Below are 22,910 nucleotides of genomic sequence, written 5' to 3'. Positions count from 1 at the left end.
ACAGACCCTATTAAAGGTATCCTAGGAACTGGTGTTGCTGAATCCTCCTCTAGGTGCTAGAAGTCAGCTGCTGGCCTCAATCTAAAGGGGACATCGTCTGGTGTCTTGAAGAAGCAAAGTCCACCAAATTCTCTCTACTAAAAAGGGACTTTGCTCTATTCTGAACAGTCTGCTACACAGTTCTACTGAGAAAGTTGTCCTCACCTGTGAATATTTAATTTGTAGTATCCTACTAAATCCCTTCTCCTAGCCAAGTTCTCAGAATAAAACAAATCCCCTAGACTGGTCATTGGAGACAATGAGTGGAAGAGTGTGAGCACCTGGCTGTGTGGTAAAATGTGCAATGACTGGCTGCAGATTAAACAGTGGAAGAACCGAGAAAAATTACAAGTGGCTCCTGTGGGGGTAGCGCTACCGTACATTGACACATAGGCTTTTGTGGAGTTGAGTTTAGGAGCTTTGGCAAAAAAACTCCAAAGGATCCTAAACTCACATTTAGGATCTGCTAGTGTACATGAAACCTAAGTGGATTCAGGCAAGCTTGGGACAGACATAGATCTATGCTAAAAATATATATACATAAAAAAAAGAAAATATGGTAATCTCCATAGGCTGCTTGGGCTTTCTTGTGCTGTCACTCTTCTATGTTTCTATGTACAAGCTGAAATTGCTGTTTTTGTAATTTTTCTTGCACACTTTTGCAAGGAAAGTTGCACTTTGTAAGAGAATTTGCCTGAGATCTTAGTGAATGAGGTGAAGCTCTGCTGACTTCCATCATCCAATCATGTGCAAGGTAAAAATGATTTATTTTTTATTTTTTTCCTTGCTTGTGATTGGATATTCTTTGCAAAGTGAAAATTCACTGTATTCACTAAGCTCTGGGGAAAATTCCCTTGCAAAGTAAACAGCCTACTGAATCAATCCTTTTGTGTTGTAACATAGTTTTGAAACACATCTTCAAAGAGCTGGTGACTCTCTACTATTTACCACTAAAGCTATACAAACATACTAAAAGAAAAGCAACAGGATGGTTGCAATCAGGCCATATTGCTTCCTTATAAAATTGGCTCCTATCCTAGAAGAGTAAGTCTGTAGCAATAGTGTTCATGGCCTTGCCTGGCAGTCACTAAAAGGAAGATCTGCAGATCTGTAAATGAATACAGTAATAAAAGTACAGCAAAAATGCAGAAATCACATGAAAAGTTACTTTCAGATAAACATTACAATACCAGGTCAAAAATGGGTCAAAATGGGCACTTATTGACAAAGACCCACAGTATATTCTCCCTATAAATGGGAAATGTTCATGCCCGAGCTCTTTAATAACAGCCGTTGCTTAGGGATAAGGGCATACATACAATGACTAACATGGCCCACCTGCATAAATACTCATAGATCCCACATGACTTTGTGTTTTGTGTTTTTCACACCTAATCATCATGAGCGCCTCCATCCGAGCTTAAATTGATGACTGCTGAACCATAGGCTGCCGTACAGTTTATTCCTGTGGAAGTCACACTTGTTTTGGAAGCCGTATCCTGGGTCTTTCTTGGTGAGAGGCCCTGTTTCGTCTTCTTCCGTATTTGGCCGTTCTGCTCCTGATCTGTTCACTCAAGCGAGTATTTACTACACTTGGGAAGAACGTAGGTTCACTAGAGCATCAGGTTTGTCTCAAGGCAAAAGTATTTCTATAGGATGCCGCCATAGCGTCTACAGTGTTTGGTCTCACGACATTCCATTGAGGTTCTAAACAATCCATCTGTATGATCTCCAGTTACACAGATCATCTACAGAAGCACTATTAAATAGAGACTGGAGTTATAAAAAAAAAAGAGAAAACTGGTCCCAAGTATTTGTAAGGGGCATTGCCTACTTGTAAAGTTCTTGTGCTCAGCCAGTCTTTGATTCTGTGTCCCCATGGCATGCAAAAGATAAAATGGACTTATACTATCCATATTATTTTGCATTATTGAAATAACACTCCTGTGTAATCAATATGTTACACCTTTTTTCAAAATGTTCTCTGTGACGGTACTAACCGTCACTATGAGTGAAAAACAGATAATTAATGGTTTGAATTGCTTCAGATGGGACAGTCATATTTGTCAGCAATATCTTCATATAGAAATATGAAGATTTATTCCCATTGCCATGAAATCTGTAATTCCTAAATAATGTGTGTATTACATATCCCTCAATGTCAGACAGGTTTTCACTATTGTTTGTGTAATGAGATAATGTGTATTCCAGCTTCAATGTGAGAGAGACACACAGACTGTCACTGGCAGCCTTGTCCTATTGTTTGTGTTTGGGGAGGGAATGTGGATTGTGCCGTCCCATTGTCTAATGTTAATGACCTCACATTGATCTGCCCAGATGGCCAGATAATTTGTTTAGGTTTAATTCTGTTCCTGTATACACATTTAAATCTGCATAAGATAATGTATTCAGTCAGAGGGGAGAGGTTGTGTACACTGTATGAGAATGTAAAACTTTGTTTTCATTGGATTGGGAATGTCTTGTCCAGTTCTCCACAAGGTCCACCTGGGAGGTAACCTTGTCGGGGAAAACTGTATAAAAGTCTGTTTCTTGTTCAATAAAGAGAGATAGTTCACCCTCAATCTAGAGTCCTGTCTCTTATTGGGGGAATATGCTACAAGGGATTGCTATGGTCTTCCATACTCCCTTGGATAATTACTAAGTTCTTGTAAGAGCTTGTGTAAGAGCTTGTTCTGCTGCACTCTCTGGGGAAAGAGAGGTTCACCCACGGGAACCTGGAGCCTTGTCGTAGGTCCAGGGTGGGTAGGAGATGATGAGACCCTAACCAAGCTGCGGCGGTTCATGGGGTCTGAGGCGGTTATGGTGTCTGGTGGAGTCCTTGGAGCCCTTGGGAAGCACTAAGAGCATCCGTCAACGGAGGTACCTGGTCGGGTGCCGGTTGATACCTTACATTCTCAAATTCTTATCTTAGTGGATCTTTACTCCTGCATCCTTCCACACACCCCCCACCCCTCTCCTGTACCGCCATTTTAAACAATCCAGCACACATGCAGATGCAGCATGCACACAGACGCCGCTAGTTCCTAGTATATGGGCATTGTGGCACCTGTGCACACGCTCAGACATATAAATACGGTCGTATTTATAGGATAGGTGTAACATGCAAGTCCCAGGAGGTAGCGGGACCCAGACCAAGGATGCCTTGAAACACAAAATGGTACTAAACTATGGAGATAACTAAAACTTTTTTCCATTTTTTTGAGAGGGAAGAACAAAAAAAAAAAAGAAAATGTTTAATTTAGTTTCAGTTTAAAGCTACCCAGATACTTAATACCGTAAACCCCTACAGTGCATGCACTACCCCCATCTGCTGCATACCAATCACTTATTATCTGCCCTAACCCCTCATTGCAGTATGAAGTCCACTGCCACTTTTAGTCTGGGTTGAGATTATAGCTAGTGAGCAGGAAATGATGAGTATTTATTAGGTACTTAATGGTGCAAAGTTCCTCCATCCCACAGTAAAAATATGTACAGTATCTCCCGTATGTAAACTTTACACTGGCAACTTGCCTAGGCCTAGTGCTGTGTTTTTCTACTTTGCACGTCCGACATCCTTCAGAATATTACACATACACCACTACTGACCATAGAGAATCATGGGGGGCTGCCCAGTGCCTACACCAGGGGTGGGGAACCTTTTTCCTGCCAAGGGCCATTTGGATATTTATAAAATCATTCAGGGGCCGTACAAAATCATCAACTTAAAAATGTGCCTGTTATATTTGGTCAAAAATTTAATTAACTCACCCCTAATGTGATTTCTGCAACTGCTTCTCTTTGGTGAGGTGTGTGATTTTAGCTGGTATTGATGATGTTGCTACTCGCAACTGGTTTTCCAGGTTTGCGTCGGTCAGTCTGGAGCGCAGTCGACTTTGTGGTGGTAAGTTTTGAAAAGAACTGCTGGCGGGGGTGATGCTGTTGGGTATAGCTGGCTGGTACTGCTGGCTTGTACTGTGCTGTGGGTACTGCTGGCTAAGGCTGGTACTGCTGGCCTGTACTGTGCTGTGGGTAGTGCTGGCTGGTACTGCTGGCTCAGGCTGGTACTGCTGTGGGTATTGCTGATTCAGGCTGGTACTGTGCTGTAGGTACTGCCTTGGGTACTTCTGGCTCTGGCCGGTACTGTGCTGTGGGTACTGCTGGCTGGTACTGCTGGCTAGTACTGCTGGCTAAGGCTGGTACTGCTGGCTGGTATTGCTGTGGGTACTGCTGGCTGGTACTGTGCTGTAGGTACTGCCGGCTGGTAATGTTGTGGGTACTGCTGGTTCTGGCTGGTACTGCTGTGGGTACTGCTGGCTCTGGCTTATACTGCTGTGAGTACTGCTGGCTCTGGCTGGTACTGCTGTGAGTACTTCTGGCTGGCACTGCTGGCTCTGGCTGGCACTGCTGGCTCTGGTTTGTACTGCTGGCTCTGGCTGGTACTGCTGTGTGCGCTGCTGGCGGGAAATGCTGGCTAGCAGCGGTGCCGCGCTTGAGGAAGAGTCGATGTTTCCTGTATTGGTCACAGGCGGAGTGCATTTGATATCACTCCACCTGTGACTCACTCAGACTGTCAGAACGGAGCCGGAACTATGCAGGAAGCATTGGCTCCGTTCTGACAGATCAGCTGGGAGACACTGACTAAGCTGCACGGGGGGCCGGACCAAATGACTTCGAGGGCCGCATACGGCCCCCGGGACGTAGGTTCCCCACCCCTGGCCTACACCAATGGAGGTAGTTTTGATCTGGTGCATGCACCGTGTATTATCGGATGCTGGGAGCATTGTAGAACATATGCACTGCACTGGCCATGCACAAACCAGACTTAAAAGACATTTTGGAGCACCAGAGTATTTGTGGATATATACAGTGCCTTGAAAAACTATTCATACCCCTTGAAATTTTCCACATTTTGTCAGGTTACAACCAAAAACATAAATGTATTTTATACAAATTTTATTTGATAGACCAACACAAAGTGGCACATAATTGTGAAGTGGAAGGAAAATGATAAATGGTTTTCTACATTTTTCTAAATATGTGAAAAGTGTGGCGAGCATTTGTATTCAGCCCCCTTTACTCTGATACCCTTAACTAAAATCCAGTGGAACCAATTGTCTTCAGAAGTCACCTAATTAGTAAATAGAATCCACCTGTTATAAGTTATTCTAAGGATAAATACAGCTGTTCTGTGAAGCCCTCAGAGATTTGCTAGAGAACCTTAGTGATCCAACAGCATCATGAAAGCCAAAGAACACACCAGACAGGTCAGGGATAAAGTTGTGATGACGTTTAAAGCAAGGTTAGGTTATAAAAAAAATATCCCAAGCTTTGAACATTTCACAGAGCAGTGTTCAATCCATCATCCGAAAATGGAACTGCAAACCTACCAAGACATGGCTGTCCACCGAAACTTTTCTATACTATTCTATACTTTTCTATACTGTCCACCGAAACTGACAGGCTGGGCAAGGAGAGCTTTAATCAGAGAAGCAGACAAAAGGCCCATGGTAACTCTAGAGGAGCCGCAAGATACACAGCTAAGGTGGGAGAATCTGTCCACAGGATAACTATTAGTCCTACACTCCACAAATCTGCCCTTTATATTCAGAGTGACAAGAAGAAAGCCATTGTTTAAAGAAAGCCATAAGAAGTAACACTTGCAGTTTGTGAGAAACCATGTGGAGGACACAGCAAACATGTGGAAGAAGGTGCTCTGGTCAGATGAGACCAAAATTGAACTTTTTTGACCTAAAAGCAAAATTCTATGTGTGGTAGAAAACTAACACTGCACATCATCCTGAACACACCATCCCCACAATGAAACATGGTGGTGGCAGCATCATGTTGTGGGTATGCTTTTCTTTAGCAGGGACACGGAAGCTGGTCAGAGTTGATGGGAAGATAGATGGGGCCAAATACAGGGCAATCTTAGAAGAAAACCTGTTAAGAGTCTACGAAAGACTTGAGACTGGGGCGGAGGTTCACCTTCCAGTAGGACAATGACTCTAAACATACAGCCAGAGCCACAATGGAATGGTTTAGGTCAAATCATATTCATGCCGCAGTCAAAGTCCAGGCCTAAATCCAATTGAAAATCTGTGGCAAGACTTGAAAATTGCTGTTCACAGATGCTATCCATCCAATCTGACAGAGCTTGAGCTATTTTGCAAAGAAGAATGGGCAAAAATGTTACTCTCTAGATGTGCCAAGCTGATAAAGACATACCCTAAAATACTTGCAGCTGTAATTGCAGTGAAAGGTGGTTCTACAAAGTATTGACTCAGGGGGGCTGAATACAAATGCACACCACACTTTTCACATTTGAAAACCATTTGAAAACCATTTATCATTTTCCTTCCACAAAGTTATGTGCCACTTTGTGTTAGTCTATCACATAAAATCCCAATAAAATACATTTGGTTGTACATGACCAAATGTGGAAACTTTCAAGGGGTTGAATACTTTTTTAAGGCACTGTAGTTGCATTTCTGTTGAGGTGGGGAAATTGGAAGCCTGTTTTTTTTTTTCCTTAAAAAAATAAATAGGTAATTCCTTAACAATGATATTTCTTATCACTTGTGTCTCATGTCAGATTGCATATCAAACTAACCCACCCTTGTCCCTACTGTACCATTTTCTTACACTCTTTGCTAGTAACTATATAATAACCATATTATATATACATATTGTAAGATGAATTAAATGAATGTGTGCCTGGGTTTTTTCTGGTTTATACAACATCACTAGCATATGACGGCGAGGGAATGGATACATAGCACAGCACTGCCAGTGGTAGCATAATATTTGGAAAGTTGTTACTGTTTCTACTATACAGCATGGCTCCAACAGACATTAACAGTGCTGTAATTTCCAACACATAAATTACTCTTCTATCAAATATATGAGTGAAGGGAGGAAGATGCAGCACCAAAAGACTTTTGAAGAATAGTTGAAATCTTGAAGGCAAGGTAAAAATGTCCTGGTAGTCTCCTTGTCTCTCTCCTTTCTCTCTTTCTACCCCTCCTCTTGCTCTTCTCTCTCCCTCTCTCTCTCTCTCTATTGTGGTTTTGGACCCAGGTCCTGAAGCCTAGAGACTTTGCAGAGCTTTGGGTGGAATAAAGCTCTCCTCCTTGGTCCTCATCTTACCTGGTGGCCAGATCTCATTATTAGTCTCAGCCTTAACCACTTGCTGACCCAGCCTTTTTTCTGACATTTGTTGCTTACAAGGAAAAATCTGTATCTTTTGTTAGAAAACGACCTGGAACCCCCAAACATTATATATATATATATATATATATATATATATATATATACATAATTTTTTTTTATTATTTATTTTTTTTAGCAGAGACCCTAGAGAATAAAGTGGAGGTCATTGCAATATTTTATATCACACTGTATTTGGGCAGCGGTCTTTCAAAAACAGTTTTTTTTTGGAATAAATACACTTTAATGAATAAAAAAAAATAAATAAAAATAATTACTCCAAATTTTGTATGATGTGAAAGATGATGTTACGCAGATAGATACTTAACATGTCATGCTTTAAAGTGGAATGGTGACAAACTATGGTACTTCTACATAGGTGGCACTTTGAAACATTTTACAGGTTACCTGTTTAGAGTTACACAGGAGGTCTTGCACTAGAATTATCGCTCTCACTGTAACAATCGCGACAATACCTCACATGTGTGGTTTGAACACCGTTTACCTATGCGGGCGCGACTTACGTATATGGGCGCGACTTACGTATGCGTACGCTTCTGCGTGGGAGCATGGAGGAATGGGCCCTTTTATTATTTTTTCTTATTTATATTACTTTTTAATTTTTATTTTTACATTGTCCTTTATTTATTTTTTTTAACTATTATTCCTTTTACAAGGAGTGTAAACATCCCTTTTAATAGAAATAAGCATAAAAGGTCCTCTTTAATGGGATATCTGGGGTCAAAAAGACCCCAGACCTCTCTTTTACCTTTAAAAGCAAAAGAGAGAAAAAAAATAACTTTTTTACATTTTGACTTTAAGGAGGGAAAAAAATCCTTTGTTTATGGGCGAGAACCGGAGTGATGTCAGAGGTCGCTCCGGCCCTGCAATAGAGCCAATTGGGGGCCATCTTGTCCTCACTTGACTTCTTGTCCAGCGATCGGCCACACTGAATTATTTTTGGGCTTAATAGATGGTTCTGGTAAGCTTGAAAATGACTGGGAAACAGCGGAAGGGGGCACCCCTCCTGCTGCCTATAAAAGTGATCTCGCAGCGAATGCGCCACTGGGATCACTTTTATCGAAATACTGGCTGCCTAACAAAAAAAAAAGATACCGGGTTAGGGAAGCAAGCTGCCATGCATCATTCAGATGTCTCCACTCAAAGCCCAGGACGTCATATGACGTCCAGCGGTATGGAAGTGGTTAAGGCCCACACATGTGCATATGCTGTGGAGCTTAGTTGTATCCTAAGATCCATGTGGGAGCAAAATACGTTAGGCTTCTGAAAGCTCATGAAGGTATAGTTATGCTTTATTCAGTAATGCTTAATGTGACAGACTGCTTGGTACCCAGCCTGGGTGCCTCCGCCGAAATACAGCTTCTTCCACTTTGGAACCAAGTATTAGAGCTGAGAATTGAACCTAAGAACTAGATGACACTAGCTTAGGTGCAAACTAGAACTGACTTTATTATAAATTCATGCAGAATATATACCACACCAAAATCAGGTAAGAGCTTGATCACATTATCCTAAACAAAGCAAACTGTAAATAGCAATCTAATTATCAGTACATCTAATGAAAAGATAACATAAAAATAAACAGTAATCTAAATAAACAGTAAGCTAATTAACAACTAATCACCTAGACAAGCCTAGGTTACTCAGGTCACTGCCCACCCAGACAGTTCGGCACCAGTTTCCCAGAAAGGTGACTCAGGGCTGTCCAAAACACATTATTTAGCTTTAATATGTGTAATATGTCCACTAAACAAGTCATCATAAGACAAAGCTTATACAATGTTCCATCAGTCTGAAAAAGTGGAATAAATGTATCTTCATATATTTCTTGAGGGACATTGTTGATAAATATTTCTGTACCTGGTAGAGGAGCTTCTCCAACCCAGTCTGTAGGGGTGCCACCATATATTCTCTGACCATTGCCCTGTACAAGATTATTATTACACCTTTCCATCCATTCCAGAAGGGAACCTTTATTGTCTTTATTCAGAGAAATAATCCAAGCCTCGCTCTTAGCGTTCATCATGTTGTTGTCCATCATTAGCGAATGTTCTGATCTCTCCATGGGATGAGAGGCTGAACCAAGCTCTTTACCATACTCTGACCAAGAGAAGCAGACAAAATCCCCAGTGTCCTCCATGAGCCATCATCAGTGTGTAGAAGGCTAGCCCCTAGTCCCCTTCAAAAGATCCCGGTTGGGTTTGTCACACTCAAGAACGCTCTTCTGTTAAATACTGGGTTGTGGTGTACTTATAAAAGCCATTGATTGCTAGGAGCCTGCACCCGGAGTCAGAGGACACACAGTCAGTCAATGAGCCAGCAGAACATGACAGCCTTTACCACATTAGTTGTGTTTGGTTTTGTTTGTTGCCTTGAATGATCACTTATATTAAAAATAATGAAATAAAAAATATAGACAGAACACCATTGTAGGATATACCTTTTTTGAAGTTAATTTCCAGACTCTCCAGTGACAATGAGAACACATGACATACATTACTATGCTGTAAAAAAGAACTACCGGGTCACTACCGGGTCACCTGAAAAACAAATGGATAATCGCATTTTTTTTTTTTACTTACCTCGTAGAGAAGAAAATATACTTATCTTACTTCCTTCTTCCTCCCCTCGGCGGCCACGGCCCGTCGTCACTTCCTGGCTTTGCAATGATTCCTGGGAGCTGAATGTCATCGCTCCCAGGAATCATTGCGCCTGCACCGACCCCGATGTCAGTTCCGGTGCGTGCGCGTCACATTCCCTTCTAAACAGCTTCTGGGCATGCCCAGAAGCTGTGCAGGGATGACGCGCGTGCACTGGAAGTGACGGCGGGGCCGGTGCAGTGCATCGTGGGACCGAAGAAGACGGAAGAGGACGCAGAAGAGGATCGCGCTGGCTTCAAGCTGCCCACAACAGAGATGGCAGAGCTGGACAATACTTTTTCAAGGTAAGTATTTCTCCTAAAAGGTAAGTGCAACCCGGGGCAGATCAGAGGCTAGCCATTGTGGAATGTACTAGCCCTGACTGTCCCGGGGGTATTTTTATTAAAAAAAGTATTCCCAGGTTGGAACTCCGCTTTTTAAGGTACCATTTCTAAAACGAATGTGAATTCCTAATGCATGGAGCCATTGGACCAACCCCAGTATCTGATCAGTCTTCTATTTCTGTAAAATAAATAACCTACTTGACCCATTGTATGAATCATGGACCTTCCCAGTTTTTTGCTTTGATACAAAGCCAGCCAGTCACGTCATTCATTGTACTTGTCATGTTAAATGGTCAAGGAACTGATTTCCTTCAGGCGAAGAACAAAGATCACATTATACCAGAGAAGAGAAGATTATTTAGAAAGATGGACAGCTTATAGGCAAGACATGCCGAGGAGCTGAAGAAAACGTCTCTACATGAGTGATGGGAATATCTATATAAAAACTATTTTTCGGATTGATAGTCATGGAGGATAAAGCTAACATTGAAAATGGAGGACATTCTTCTATGTTAAAAAAATGATTGTAGCAGAACATCTATCCGATATGTCATAAATAAATAAATGCAGTTCTTGTATTGGCCTCCTGTATTCTCTAGTACAGCAGCACCCAGACTAGGAGAGGGAGTGGCAAAACTAAGAGCTAATCTGGTATTCTACACACAAATGTGATGATCAGGAACATCAAGAAAGGTCAAAAAGATGGTCTCATGAATGTACTACTACTTATCCTGGAATGTCCAGTCACAGGCTGGGGGTGGGGAGTTGACCTAGCTATGTTGCTTTAATTTGGTCACATACCCAGTGAAGTAAACAGCCTCAGGTGATGCACAGAGATTAACCACTTGCCGACCGCCCGCCGCATATATTCGGCGGCAGGCTGGCTCGGCTGCGCAAATCCTGTTGTACCTGTACGACAATCTGCCTAGTGGGGGCGGAAGCGCGCCGCAGTCGGCGCGTGCTCGCCCCCAGGAGTGCTTCCGCCCCCACTGGGCAGTGGGGATGCCGATCCACGGGACCAGCAGCACCGATAACCGCCCATCCGCGATTACTCCCCGCTGAGAGAGAAGGTCGGTCAGTTGTTGTAAACACAGCAGACCATTGTTCTCTCTGAAATGATCACAGAGCGCCTGTGATCCTTCTATATAGGATCACAGGTCTCTATGATCATTTCACAAGTCCCTCCCCCCCACAGTTAAAAAACACTCCCCTAGGCTCACACTTAACCCTTTGATCACCACTGTGTTAACCCCTTCCCTGCCGCTGTCATTATTACAGTAACAGTGCATATTTTTAGCACTGATTACTGTAGTAATGGTCCCCCCCCCCCCAAAAGTGTCAAAAATGTCAGTCAGGGGTCTGATCTGACCGCCGCAATGTCGCAGTTCCGCTAAAAATCGCAGATCGCCTCCATTACTAGTAAAAAATGAAAAATAAATAAAAATGACATAAATCTTTCACCTAGTTTGTAGATGCGATAACTTTTGCGCAAACCAATCAAAATACGCTTATTGGGATTTATTTTACCAAAAATATGTAGCAGAATACAAATTGGCCTAAAAGGATATAAGAAAGTTGATTTTTTTTTTTTTTGGGAAATATAATATAGCAGAAAGTGAAAAATGTTTTTTTTTGTTTACAGCGCAAAAAAAAATTGCAGAGGTGATCAAATACACCAAAATAAAACTCTATTTGTGGGGAAAAAAGGACATCAATTTTATTTCGGTAGTGTCACACAATCACGCAATTGTCCGTTAAAGTAATGCAGTGCCGAATCGCAAAAAATGGCCTGGCCATTAAGGGGGCAAATCCTTCCAGTCCATAATTGGTTAAACAAATCCTTCCACATAGGTTCCACCTGTTTATCTGCAGACCTTTCTTCTCCACAGCCCTTCAAAGTACACAATTTAGACCGCATGTTTTTGCTTGCAGGAGGCAGGGATCTGATGTCACATGCTGCAGAGCACAGAGCAGGTTGCTGAGTGTAATCTGGGACCTGGGCAGAGAGATTAGACAAACCCCCTCTACACAGTCTCAGGGCTGTCATTCGCCTTCTGTGAGTTGGAGGGGGGGGAGATGTTGGCTGTCTCCGGGGATTGCTTTGTGTCCAGGATCAGAAGGGACTCATATAGATAGCAGAGGGAGGAGAGAGCAAGTAGAATCCACACTAAGTGCTATAGATTAAAGTGGAGTTCCAGCCTCAAATACCTTTTTTAACTAAAAATGCCCCTATAATACTAATCCATCGCCCTTTACAGAACCGCTATTCTCATACTTACAAGGTGTACAGTATTGGATTTAAGTCAAAATCTTACTTTTAAAAACGCTGTCTGGGCGTGGCCATCTTAGATGTGGGCATCTGAAGCCGTAGTGTAATCTGCTGTGTCCTTCTTCCTGATTCCAGGGAGTGTTCTGGGAGTTCTTCCTGATTCCAGCCTCCTGGGAGTGATGACAAACAGTTCCCAGGATGCAATGCAAAGGTGGAAGTGATGTCGGTGGCCGTGGCAACAGAAGGGGGGAGAAGGAGGAAGTACAATCAAAAATGCCCTGAAAATAAGGTAAGGGAACCCCGAAAAAAATTGAAAATGCCCAATTGTTGATCAGCATAGCGAGCACTCCAGGAATCACTAAAGTTGCAAAATAGGACGGAACTCCGCTTTAAGGAAAATACACACTATAGAAGGTTTAGAGGTTTACAAACATTTTAAAGCATATCTAAACCCGAGAACAAAAATTTATAGTATTGCATCTTACTGGTTCTTAGATGTGGTGGCTGCATTTCTTATCTTTTTTCACACTTTTCTTCCTCAATTGTAACATGGTAATACTGCCATTAGCACACTTCCTGTCCTAGGGTGATAAGAGGAAAGGTTCAGGAGCTAACAGAGGACATCACACAGGGCCATCAAGTAGTGGATGTGTGTGGATTGTTTTTTGTGTATAGGGATATTGTTTAGTGTCACTTTAACTGCAGTAGAGAAAAGGCAGGTCACCAACCTGACTCTACTGTCTGGCAGGGCTATTTAAATCTCAGAATTGAATTGACAGTAAATACACCTTTGGTGGGTAAAAAGGTTCCCATATATCTATTTCTTCTGTACATTGAGCTGATTTCCTGGGGTTCAGCTTTAAGCTAACAGTTTCACATTCATTCAAAAATGGTGGTTCACACATTACCTTGTTCCGTATTTCTTCAGTCTGAGTTATGTTGGTCAGCCATATCACACTTCAGGCCATTCACGCAAATCTTTACACCTCACCCAACCCAACCTCTTCTTCTGATATTATCTTCCGAGGGTGAATATTTACTGAATATGCTTTCCACCCAGAATTTTCAATAGAAAAATGAGCAACAAATACTAGAGAAAAATGAGTGTGATTTGGTGAGGTTGGTGTTCAGAGACCTGACTGGCCAATATGTGGCAAATTTTCAAAAGGAGTTGTCCAGATTTAACCTCACCTAAACATCAAATGCTCCAAAACACAAGTTAAGGATCCTACAGTGTACATGAACCTAACTTTAGAAGGAGTTCAGGCCACTGTCAGCACAGAGCACAGAAAATCATATGGGACATTCAGCAGTTGTACAGTACAGCCAGCAGTTAGTTCAGTGCAGCCAGCAATTGGGAAGTCCTCAAGTTATCCAGTTCTGCAGTTTTGAGCTATCTCATACTCCCTACCTCTATCAAAGTTCCCAATAAAACCCCTAAAAAGAGCCCCTACACTGTTTTCTGAGCCAGTGGAAGAATGAAGGAAATGCTTTATGCCTGGCTGTGTGTGCTCTGAAAGGGGAAATAGGACTGAATTCACAAGCGGCTCCTTAGGGGGTGTGCGCTACAACAGCAGCCAAAAAAAAAAAAGGAATTTGGAGAATTGGAGGAAAGTGAGTGCAATAGAATGGACTTTTTTTGGTTAAGAATGCAAACACTATATTACTAAAAGTATTTGGGACACCTGCCTTTACACGCACACATGAATTTTAACCCTTTTGCTGCCAGGTCCATACATCATGCGGACCTGACAGCGGGGGGTATCACACACAATCTGGTAGCTGTAGACTCCTGCCTGTCAGGTGAGTGCATTCGGGCAGGTCTGTTGCAGCCCGACCGCTCGCACACACCCCGGGTACCGGCACCCCCCCTCCACCCACCCCGCCATGCTTTCCGGGCTCCGCTTGCCCATTGGCAGGCTCAGGAGCTTCATGGCAGGTGCGGCTGAATGGAGGGGAAGGAGACACACGTCCGCTCTCCACCTCCTGGTCAAGCTCTCAAAGTCCCCGGCTCGCTTAGTGGGGGAAAGGATGTTTTACAATGCGATCTGCATTGCAAAACATTCAGTGGAGCACAGGAGAGACATGCAGGGTCTTTCAGACCCTGCATATCTCATTAAAGAGATTCTGTCAACTAAAAATCATCACATAGAGGACTTTTTATCCCCTATGTAATGAAAAACAAAAAATTAACTAAAAAAAATAGTTACACCCAAGCACATAAAATCCCCCTGCCAAAAAAATTTGAAGCCCACCCCCACACATACACACATGCAAATGTAAACGCATGCGTCGGTGGCACGTACAATTGAAAAAGACGATTGCAATACACATGTTACATATTGCCTCACACGCCAGAGGAAGAGCAATAATTCTAACACAAGACCTCCTCCATAACACTAAACTGATACCTATAGGGGGCTTTTGAAGCACCCTCTATAGAAAATATAGGATACTGAAGTTTGTCACCATTTCACGGGCACACGCAAATTTAGGGTTGGACATGTTGGGTATCTATTTACTGGGCGCAACTTTATCTTTTATATTTTACCAAAAATCTGGGTTGTTTATTGCGTTTGTTTGCCCTAAAATTGACCTCACTTTAGTGTGTTTTTTACAGAAATTTTGCATTCCCTTAGCCCGTAGGGTTCAATACTGAGTTGGCCTGCCCTTTGCAGCTATAACAGCTTCAACTCTTCTTGGAAGACTGTCCACAAGGTTTAGGAGAGTGTCTATGGGAATGTTTTTATTATTCTTCCAGAAGCGCATTTGTGAGGTCAGGCACTGATGTAGACAAGAAGGCCTGGCTCACAGTCTCCGCTCTAATTCATCCCAAAGGTTTTCTATTGGGTTGAGGCCACGGCTCAGTGCAGGCCAGTCAAGTTCTCCCACCCCAAACTCGCTTATCCATGTCTTTATGGACCTTACTTTGTGCACAGCCATGTTAGAACAGGAAGAGGCCATTCCCAAACTGTTCTCACAAAGTTGGGAGCATTAAATTGTCCAAATTGTATTGGTATGCTGACGCCTTAAAAGTTCCCTTCACTGAAACAAAGGGGCCAAGCCCAACCCCTGAAGAACAACCCCACGCCATAATCCCCCCTCCAAAATAATTTGGACCAGTGCACAAAGCAAGGTCCATAAAGACATAGATGAGCGGGTGTGGGGTGGAGGATCTTGACTGGCCTGCACAGAATCCTGATCTCAACCTGATAGAACACCTTTGGAAGGAATTAGAGTGGAGACTGCAAGCCAGGCCTTCTTGTCCACATCGGTGACTGACCTCAAAAATGTCTCTGTGAACTAGGGGGTTTGATCCCTCCAGGCAATAGTCCCTGGCTTTAACAGAAGAAGCTCTTTAACTAGCAAAAGTTCTTTCTCCCAGGTGAAGAAACTGTAGCAGTTTCGCTGATCCCCATCTACTTTTCCAAGGATAGAAGGGAAGGGGATTTGGGAACAGGGCCTCCAGCCCTAATAGCAACTTTAGGTCAAAGGGACTCTCCAGGCACGCTAGCCCCTTTGAAATACATCACATTCTTCAGGCTAACTAGCCCCTTGGTGACCCAACTTTCCAACAGGGCCAAGTACTCGGGACACCTCAGTAGTAATGGACAGGATGAGGTACGCTGGGGATATTGCCTTCAGGACTCTGAATACTGGTGGCCCAGGCTTAACCTTTTCCACCTGAGCGGTTGACCTCTACTTGGTCAATGTAGATGGACCGCCCCAGATTCGGAATCACCTTGATTGACAGAAAGGTGTCCCACAGCTCAGGCTTGGATTGGTTCTGATGTGGCTTGGGGACATATAGGAAGTACCAAACAGCTTCTTCACATCAGGCCCCTCTCTTGCTCTCTAATTCTTCCATTATCTGATATTGACAATCGTATCCGTACTCCAAGGCCACCTTCCTTTGGACAAGGCGTTGAAAGCGTGAGAACCTGGGAAGTTTTTGCCTATCTCCCCTCCCAGGTGGGGTGTACAGGGTCTCCACTTTCTTGATCAGGTTGGAGTAGGCATCATTATGTGCCCGAGCCCAGGTATACAGTATGTGTGAGGTGGGGACAGATCTGGGACCCTAGTGGCATAGGCCTCACAGAATCCCAAGTTCTTTGCGCACTGCATGAGAATGACTGCTGCCTCTGTTTCTTCACTGGAACTTGTAGGACTTCTCTCCTCAGTTCCCCAATCCCAGTCAGTCTCCACTTCTGACCTCCAATTATTGTTTCCCTCTTTCAGGGACCCACAATGATGCTGAAAACTGGGTGACCCTACATCAATGGCCCCGGCCTCCCCCCCCCCCCCCACTGTACTAACTGCCCGGCCCTCAAAACTTGCATGCACCGCACCTCTGAGATGTGGGTCTCCCTTGTCCACCCTCTTTCAACAGGAATAGCCACTCTAGGTGTCAGCAGTTCACAAGTGGTTCCTACTTCCCAGTTCACATACAGTCTTCTGGGCTGGCAATCACTCCGTTCTATCTGCAACAACATATCACCACAGTGCTCACACTGTCCCCACGCCCGCAGCCGCATGGACACATGCAGGCATCTGCTATATACCAGTCCTAGATGCTCTGTGTCCCCTCCGCTGCACAAGGCAAGACTTCCTTTAGGCACTAGCCGGACCCGGTGTCCCACAGGGTCGAATTGGGCAACTCAGTCCGCTCCACAGGTTCTCCACCAACACGTGGGATAGCCCCTGCGCTCTGGCTCACTCCGGCATCCGCCATCCTTCTCCTCCACACACGTATCTACTCCTTAGCTACACCCAATGTTGGAAGTGACGTCTCAGCTCTCTTCCTCCTTTCGGATTGGCGGCCCGTGACTAGCTGACTTTCTGGCGGTGGCTCCTTCTGTAAGGCAGATCTCTTTGGCTCGCTCTCTTCCACGCCTGCAGTAACCCCTTTACTGCTGCCATAACACTGCCCAGCCTTCACAAATGGTACCGCAATGCAGATTGTGTTCCCTGCCACAGATACACACATACATCTGCCTCTTCTGTCTGTACTTGAGCTTCAGTTGCACTTTTCCATTCAAAAGCCAACCAAACTCCCTCACTGCTGTTAGAAATTGTCCCGCTGTAACCGGCACAGGTTACTGTAAAGCAGACACGATTTTCTCCTACGATACAGAACACCATTTCTCCATTGAGCCTCCTGCACTTTACTTGAGAAAACATAGTGTTTCCTTCATAAATGTACGGTCGTTGCCAATAGCAACCACTGCCGTGACCATGACTTGGAAGCACACTTGCACTGATCACTATAGAGCAGACATTACTTTCTCCACTGACACTCCAGCACTTTACTTGAGAAGACATAGTGTTTCTTAGGTAAATGTCTGGTCATTGTGGGTAGGAACCACTGCTGTGACCATGACTTGAAATCACACTTGTACTGATTACTGTAGAGCAGACATTACTTTCTCCACTGACACTCCAGCACTCTGCTTGAGAAGACATAGAGTACTTACGTTGCCGGTAGCAACCGCTGCTGTAACTCAGAGAAAATGCCAGATGATGCCCCCAAATGTAGCACTGTCCCCGTAGGGCTTGCTGTATGATGACTTCTTGGGCCTCCTCTGATTACCAGCATATAGTCACTTAGGGTACAGTTCACACATTCATCCTTACTCCCAATGGCTCGTTTCTCAATAAACAGTCCAGGGGTATTGTTTTTTTAGTATTTATTGTAGAACTTGGATGGGAGAAGGGAATAGTGGGATCCTCCGACTGGAACTATATACATTAGATAAGGACAACTCTCACTTATCTTCACCAGGTTGCTTGTGGAAGCAGTCTTACTGCTTAAACCATACTGCCACTTGTATGGAAAGTATTAAGCCTCCTTGCTCTTTCTCCAGCAATAGACTTGGTGATCTACATTCTCTTCAGGGCACTCTAGCATCCCCTTTACTGACACCCGTCCGCTGACTCTTCTACCCCTCAGGTCAGGCTCCTTGACACAGATCTGTACTCACAGTACTGCAAAATCAGATACTCCAGTGTCTCCCCTTCCAGTCAGCTTTACAGGGCTGTCTGGGTTCAGTTCCTCTCTAGCTTTTTAGGCCCTCAAGTCAACCACCTGAGGCTGCATGGCAACTTCTACAGAGGAGAAGGCAGCTGCCCCCTCCCTCCGGGACTCCGCTGTCCAGCTAAAAGACTGCGAGTACATGTTCATATATATACAGTATCCCAGCATGCACCGAGGCATTCTCCTTTGCCAAATCATCAGGGCTGTACTAAACGCCTGTGCACTCATTTGTCAAGTTTCCTCCCACTGTTCAATATGCCTCCCTATTGGACCAGTGTGACACACTCTGCAGACAGAATGAGTTACACCTGAGCACAGATCCTGCTCTCTGGTAGGCAGAGAACAATATAGATTTTCCTGCAATCCCTCTGGTAAGCAGAAAGTATCCAAAACAATACTCTCTCTCTACCACCTACCTAGGAGGGTGCTATAAATGTACTTCAATAGAATTTTTTTTTTTTTTTAACTGAGTTTAGTGTCACTTTATTACTTTTCTTTTCAATAGTTTTTATTGAAGATTTTCAAGTATACAACAAATACGAACAAATCCTCACCACAACAGTGAGTTGAACTGGCAATGATTAGTCATACGTACAGTCAATCTTCCATCAGTATGTAACACAGGTGTACATGTGACAAACAATAGTAGATGCATAGGATATACAGGGCTAAAATACTTTATTACTTTTCAAGCCTCTGTCCTGAAACATCTTTGAAGATCAGGAATTCTGACTTGGCATTGGCTTTACATGCTGCTTGCTGGTTGCAGGACTGGAACTCAATAAGGACTGAAACCAAAGCCTGCCAGATGGAGAGTATTTTTCAGAAGTAGGTCAGCACTGGCAGCCTATATATTTCTTTCAGCCCTCATTTCCTTTAAAGAGAGACTTTAAATATGAAAGGAAGTCAGAGAAGTGAGTCTTGCTGAAGATATAAAAGAGCGCTTATTGCTGGTTCAGCAAACAGAAATGATTTTTTAGATGTGATTCATATTCTAACTCACACCTTTGGTACTCTGTTGATATGTGTGATGTTCCAAGTACATTTGATAGGTATTTGTGGTCAGACGGGCAGATTAAACTCTGCAGAGTAGGAGAAAATTTTGAGTTTGCAGCAGGAGCTGCCCACAACCATTGCTGTAATTATTTCCATCTCACTTGTATGTAAATGCAACGCTCATATATATGGACAGGAAGCACAAGACCATTTTCACATATGCATTACTGTGCAAAAGTTTTAGGCAGGTGTGAAAAAATGCTGTACTGTAAGTTAAGAATGCTTTTAGAAATAGATATGTTATTAGTTTATTTTTTAACAATTTAACAAAATGAAAAGTAAATGAACAGAAGAGAAATCCAAATCAAATCAGAATTTGGTGTGATCACCCTTTGCATTCAAAACAGCATCAATTCTTCTAGGTACACTTGCACACAGTTTTTGAAAGAATTTGGTAGGTAGTGTGAGGGATTAGCTCGGTGGCGGGCGTGGATGACCCCTTTGGGGGGTGCGTTTACACAGGGAGATAGCCGAGAAGTGGTTGCAAACAACAGTTTGGTTTATTCTTGCAGTTTACTTCACACAAGTGCAAGCCTCAAAACATATAAAAATAAAATAAAACACAAAATAAATCCTTGCCACTGTGGGCGGCTACCTTCCACACACAGGAACCTATCTAATGAAGTCTGTCCCCAACCTACTGTTGGGCAGACTTGGCTGATCATACAGCAGACTCTCAATAGTCCATGTTTTATCTCTTCACCCAACAAATGTCCATTGAACCTATCCCTTTGTTTGTCTCTACACATAGCAACCATTCCTTTGCTTGTCTCTTCACATAGCAAACAGTTCATTTATTTCTTCCACATAGAAATAGTTCATTTTCTCACCTTGAGAAGTCTTCACACTTTTTTACCCTCCTCAGCGCCCATCGCTTCAGGAGGTCTTCCCCATGCTCACACAGCTTTCAGGGGGCATTCCTTCTGATTGTCCTCCGCTACCCACACGGCGTCAGGAGGCAGCAATCCTTCTCCCAGGCTCTCACAGCGTTGGGAGGCACACATCTGACTGTCCTCCTCTCCCCAGCCCACACGGCGTCAGGAGGCAGCAATCAATCGACTTCCTCTGGACCAATTATAGAGGCCTTAACTTCCTCATTCCGAACAGCTGAAGGCCTTTCAACTTCCTTAGACAGTTCTGGCTACCTTTGCAGCCAACACCCTATAGTAATTGGTGAATTTTCTAAACCAGGTGGAAATGTATCTCCTGTCTGTGACTACATCCACAGATTTACCTGACTTCCTGTCACAGTAGGTTGTTTCAAACATCTTGGAGAACTAACCACAGGTCTTCTGTGTGTAGCACCCTCCTAGGTGGGTGCTAGGAAAAAGCATTTATTTGGCCTTGTCTGCTTATCAGATGGGCCTTGATTGTTCAGCTAGGCCAGTCATGGCAAACCTTGGCACCCCAGATGTTTTGGAACTACATTTCCCATGATGCTCAACTACACTGCAGAGTGTATAAGCATCATGGGAAATGTAGTTCCAAAACATCTGGGGTGCCAAGGTTTGCCATCACTGAGCTAGGCTGTCATGTGTTCCCAGGTGTGCCTGTTGAGCTTGTGGAGTTGCCACACTGTGTCCAATGAGGGCTCTCGTTGGACAGTGGAGGAAACCTGACCAATAGCACACTAGGGCTTGTATCTTTCTCAGAGGGCAGAATATGCCGCAATGCATCCTGGGATGGGATATAAGTCTGAGGGGAGCACATGACAGAGCGTCTTTGGCAGGAAGCAGAGTCCCGGGATGAGGGTGACTGCTGTCTCTCCTACTGTCAGCGTGAGGAAAGGTGTCCTTGGCGGTCGGCCTAGAGGACAGAAGGTTGAGCTGAGCTGCAGAGAGGGATCCAGAGTGCTGAGGACCAAGTGGAGCTGCTGGGGCCAGAGTTTCCAGGAAAGCAGTGTTGTGAGTACTGTAAACTGCCCAGGGGTCTGCCTAGGATAGGGGGCCACTCCAGAAGGTCAAAGGGATCCAGGAGCCAGTCAACCGGGAGAGAGGGTTTAGAAAGGGGTGCCAGAGTCTAAGCCCTGAAGAGAAGTCTGTGAGAGAGGGTGCCAGTGTGGGCCCTGAAGTGTTAAGAGTTGCAGTAGTGTTTACAAGTAGCTACCTCAGCCAGGAGGGCTAAAGGCAGCAGTACAAAGGACTTTGTGCCAACGGGTAGTGACAAAGTCAGTTCGGAGTTAACGGACAGCAAGTCAGCTTTAACCAGCGTCCACCGGCATTGACCGGCATTCAGCCAGCATCAAGTCAGCGTCCATAGGCATTTTTCTCAGTTGTCCCATTATCTTGTGAATAGTTGACCCAGAGGAGTATGCCACTCGTTCCCTTCTCCCATCCAAGTTCCTAAATAAATATAAAAACCCAAAGATGCCGGACTGTTTCCTGTCTCAGTGCTCACACTTGGAGAACATGCTTAAATGTGCTGTTGTTGCTAGCTATCCCTGGCAGACCCACATCCAGCACAATGGCTGGGAATCCTGCTACATGTGGATGTGGGGTGCCTCAAATTCTTCTGTCTCTTCATGTAATCCCAGATGGTCTCTGTAGGGGCACAACCAACACTTCCAAGACTCCTTGTTCTTCCTAATGCTGAAGATAGTTCTTAAAGTTTTTGGCTGCATGTTTGAGGTCATTGTCCTGCTGCACAATAACTGTGGGGCCAAAAAATAAGAAAACCCAAGGAGTAGACTCTTAGGAAAAAGAAGTACCACTGAAGATCCAAGTAGTGTGACTTAAAGCCCAACTCCAGGCAATTTTTTGTGCACAAAGCCCCCTGCATGGTAAAAAAAAGAAAATTGCCTGGTGTTCAATTGTAACCATAGTTCTATTTTTTATTTAATAGTATAAAGATAAAAAATGATAATAGCAAATATAACAACACTTTTTTTACAGTACCACTACCCTACATCATAAAAATGATAAAGTTGTCAAAAAATAAAAACTATGTCCACACAGGTGATGACTACAAATATCAATAAATAAGTAACTGTCAAAATAATAATAGTCATGACAAGCTCATCAATATTGAGCAGAATGAAACATACAGTAGCTTCTATGGCAAAAGCCAAATGTATATCTCATATATTGGTTTGACAAAAGAGGGCACTGTGGGGGCCAAACCATAACTTCCAGGAATTCTTGCACTTTTTATACGCTGAAGATGGTTGTTATTGACATTGGCTGTATGTTTGGAATTGTTGTCCTGCTGCAGAATAGATTTTGGGCCAATCATCTGCCTGTATTTCTCAGTATTGAGGACACATTGCTCGGGCTGGCTAAGGAAACTTATGGAAGCAGATG

This window comes from Pelophylax lessonae (assembly GCF_965119305.1).
Source record: "Pelophylax lessonae genome assembly, chromosome: 1".
NCBI lineage: Eukaryota > Metazoa > Chordata > Amphibia > Anura > Ranidae > Pelophylax > Pelophylax lessonae.
The sequence above is the reverse complement of the archived record's forward strand: the minus strand, read 5'-3'. Positions refer to the sequence as shown.